A 4,494-nucleotide genomic window follows, 5' to 3' on the forward strand; every position below is an offset into this window, starting at 1 on the left:
CAGTCATGAAGGATTTAACTTGAAGCACTTCTTCTGAGTATCATAACTGATTTGGTTTCTTCCATTAGAAAACACTTCCCTATTGAGTGGATGTGAGTGATTTTTTCCTCAATTTTCAAAAGCTTGTTAGTAAGAGACTCAATATGATTGCACATTTCCTCATTTCCCATCAGCTTTAATTCATTATGCATGATGCCACAAACCACCTATAATATAAAACGAATGTTTACTGTTTCCTACTGGAAGTATCTGCACAATATCTGTGACTATCTGTGAGTTGTATATGCTAATGTGGACTTAAATCCTGACTAGCATGAATTTAGTCGTTGATTTTGAAACAGATTGAGCCAGATCACTACAGATGCACCCGAGTATAAACGAGCGCCTGTAGTGACGTCATCCACTTCTTTGTCTTGTAACAGGCTCAGACCTGTTGCCATGTTCTTTCGTACTGAGTGTACTACTACTACACACCACCAGAGGCGCTATGGTACTCTAGTGGATGGTATATACCCAGGTGGGTAGTAGAGCTAGGCAGATGTGTTGGGCAGAGGAAGCATGGCTTGCCTGCTGTGTTACCACAAACCGCTTTGAGTCCTGATTGGGAAACTTTGGTTTTAAGCTCAAACAACGACTCTTTATTGCTACTAGTAGTGATGGCCAAACAAGGCTTCCTGAACCACTGAGGCCTCGCAGCCCATTGCTTCAGCCAAAGGTTCTTTACTCGAAGCTTCATTCAGCATTGCTCACTAGTGACACCTAGCTACTGTGCAAAGACATAGCAGACAAATGAATTAATCCTGAGCCAATGACCTGAGCAGACATTTGTCCATTGCCTGGGTATAAAATAAATTATGTATCTTTCTCTGACTGACTTTACTTGTGCAGAGACAACTGTCACACACACAGTTAATTAGTTATTCATAAATTGTTTGGATAGTGACAGTATGAATAACCAAAGTGAGACTGAGTTGAATGCAGTGCTTAAGGTGGAGGGAGTGTAATAAACTGCAACAGAATAGTCTGGGCTGGGAAACGCTAAGAATTGTTTCTGGCACTGCATGAAAAGTGGGATTTTCGTCCCCGTAAACGGCCGGAAATCTCCATAATTTTCGGCAGTTAAAGTAGTTCACTTTTAAAATGAAAATTCTGTCATCATATAATCACCCTCATGTTGTTTCAAACCTGTATGAATTTCTTTCTTCTGCTGAACAGAAAGGAAGATATTTAGAAGAATGTCAGTAACCAGGCAGTTTTTGGGTCCCATTGACTTCCATAGTAGGAAAAAAATATACTATGGAAGTCAATGGGACCCAAAAACTGTCTGGTTACTGACATTCTTCTAAATATCTTCCTTTCTGTTCAGCAGAAGAAATAAATTCATACAGGTTTGAAACAACATGAGGGTGATTTTATGATGACAGAATTTTCATTTTAAAAGTGAACTTCTCCTTTAAGACAATTTACAGCCTGTGAGCGTCGCGTTCGTCTGTGCCACATATTGACGGAAACGAACCATGACGTATGTGGAGAGCTCGCGGAGGTGCTAATGGCTCTAATTTGCATATGAATAGCAGCGCCTGCGCCTTGCCAGAGAATAGCTTGATTCTCCTCTCGGTATTGGTTGAAACCACTACATTTAAACAAGAAAAATCACTCGTGATTGGTTGGCAGATCTGTTACTATTGGTGACCCTGGGTCATTATAAATTTAAACCCCACCCCAAAATTATAATAATTATATATGATATGTTGTACATTCATGTCATTGTTATCCTATGGACTACACTATTACCATCATCAAGGACATGAATGAATTTATTGAGGAAAGGAGAATTTGCCAGGGACGTGCTGTTTATTCAAAGAAAGAGCTTTATTAGCACAAACAAACACAACTAATATCATATATCATATATGTACAAAGCATAGGAGATTTGCCCACACAACAAATGGGAAGCTCATGAGAAGCACAAAATCCTACAGCACTGTGAAGTGTCTGTTTTCTTCTTCAGAGCTGCAGGTAACTATCGGCATTCTGTCTGAATTCGGTCCATTTTGCAGACGTCTGTGGTGCGTTGCCCTGTACTTTGGAGTCGCCTCTAATCTCGACTGCAGCGTGGCACAGAGCTCGGTGAGCTCCATGCGAAAGGACGGAGGTCGCACAATCCATCCAGACACCCCGCCGACGATGCCGTCTTCCTCATCAGACATCAGGTCTATGGTAGCGCACTTCCGAAGGCCCACCTCATCCTCAGCTAGCACACTGTCTCGCTTCTAGCAGCTGTAAAAACCAATAGACAATCAGTACTGTGCAATGCACTGCGTATGGACAACACACATCTATTAATGCACCTGAAAAATAGTCACATTGACCAAAAACAAATCTAATATAATAAATCTTACCCTTTCTTCTCGCTCGACCCGCTTCTCGCTTTGTACCTGAAGCTCCTGCGCACTGTCGCGTAATATGTCTTAAAGGCACCTGGAAAACAATTAAATGAGAGTGATATTAATAAGAACAACATAAGTCACAGTAAAATTAAACAATAAAGGAGAAAAGATTCAACTGGGTGAAATTGAAGAAATACACACCGGAAGCAAACTATGCTTTTTGAAATTGGGGTTTTATTCTGACTGCTGTTTAAAATAAGTGACAGCGGTCAATGGAAGCACAATTAAACACATAAAAGTCTGATTAAGAAAAAAGTTTGCCTTGTTTGAAGAGATTTCACAAGAAAAAATTAGATTTCACTAGTTAAAAAAACCCACAAAAAAAAAACAAGAAATTGTAGAAACAGTTTACAGTAAATTTGAAGATATATACATATAATCAAATGTCACAAAAAGTTTAACCAGTGGATCAACTAAAATAGTGTAATGCACTGCAACATGTCAGATTTAAATCGATTTCTCCAAACCAAAATATGTTACAATTAAATACGATAACGCAAACTGGAATACGGCAGTGGCTGAGGTAGGCCTAAGTTACAAGAGAAATAAAAGCACTTCAACAAAGCCACAACCCACGTTTAATCATGCAGAACCAGAAATATGCATTAAACCATAAAGTTATACTGTATAATCACAGAATATAGATTAAACTCATTAACAGATTTATCAAATAAACATGCCATCAGTAATTTACCCCATAAACCATGAAACGTACATACCCAATCCTTTACCGATCACCACGAGGTTCACTCGTCACACATGCGCTCCAAATAAATCTATAAACAAAAAAGTACACATCAAATGTTCTTTTAACTTCGCTTCACAACTTATTTGTGCATATTAAAGATATTGGAGTAATATTTACCAAGAAAGAAGAACGTATAACACAGAATCCGATCGATGCACGCACCACATGGAGCTCTCCTGAACAGTGTAAAATGGCTTCTCTGGTCGCGCGCACGCGTCCAGCACAAGTGAATAGTATCGCGAGAAGAGAGGGATTTCTTAAAGGGGCCACAAACATTTTTAATGCAAAATAGAAACGAAATATATTTACACTACTACTAGGCCAGAATAGTAAACAAGTTACTTACACACAATGTCGTCATTATCAGCATCATGTCAATTGATCTAAGTAAGTAAAAAATATATGCACAGAATTGAGAAAATAGTATTTATAGAGATAAATTGTATCTTATCACAGGGCAAACATGTGAATGTTCACGGTACATTTTATGCAAACAACTCTAATCGTAGTTGTAACTCTATATGTACAGTAGGCATAATTCTTGTCATTGCGTATGTGTATGCAGCATGAGTCAAATACAATCTTCTGTTCGTGAACAGTTGTATTACGCACAGTGGTTGAGCTCTAGGAGATTGTGATGCTGTTTGCATAGAATGCACATTTTACCTTTGTGGCAAAGCCTGATTGAAATTAATTGTTGAAATAAATAAAGGTTTTGTGTCTTTTTTACATAACATTGGCTATTGATAATGACACATAGTAACTAATCTAGCTACTTTCATTAAATATATCAATTTAAGCTAAAATTTAAGAGTCTATAAATAGGCTATACTGAGCCTGATCTATTTATACCAGAGATTTTCTTAGAATGAAGTAAATACCTTTTAGAAAAATGTTACCTGGGGTAAAACTCCCCCTGCCCTGATTTGCATTTGTATAGCTCACAGCATTTTCATTTACATGTTAAAGCCTCGCCTAGAATTAGGGGGAGGGGGTCATGGGGGGACAACTGGCAAGCAATGTCCACGTCAATTTCCGACAATTCACGTCAGTTTTCGGTGTTGCCTGCAAATTGCCGTGTGCAGTCGTAAACCTGAACTTCCACGACAATCTACAGTGCCGCTTACTGACGAAAATCCCACTTTTCATGCAGTGCTACCCGTCTCCGCACACGAGTATTACAATGTTACCAGATTTTCAGCAACAAGTTTTCAGATTGTACGGATTACCTGAGGATATAGTCTCCGATCGGGGTCCTCAATTCACCTCTCGTGTGTGACAGGCATTATGTGGTCA

At 38.9% G+C, this 4,494-nt stretch overlaps 1 long non-coding RNA gene across 1 annotated transcript; it reads right to left on the bottom strand.

Annotated features, from left to right (window-relative positions):
- Positions 1–1,859: 1,859 nt before the first annotated feature.
- Positions 1,860–3,406, bottom strand: LOC311088387. Its single transcript, XR_014607498.1, has 4 exons — positions 3,316–3,406; positions 3,170–3,226; positions 2,403–2,481; positions 1,860–2,280 (listed from the first exon to the last, which is right to left on the bottom strand). It is a non-coding gene; the product is annotated as an uncharacterized lncRNA (long non-coding RNA).
- Positions 3,407–4,494: the final 1,088 nt, after the last annotated feature.

This window comes from Abramis brama, assembly GCF_963993115.1.
Source record: "Abramis brama genome assembly, chromosome: 8".
Classification (NCBI taxonomy): Eukaryota; Metazoa; Chordata; class Actinopteri; order Cypriniformes; family Leuciscidae; genus Abramis; species Abramis brama.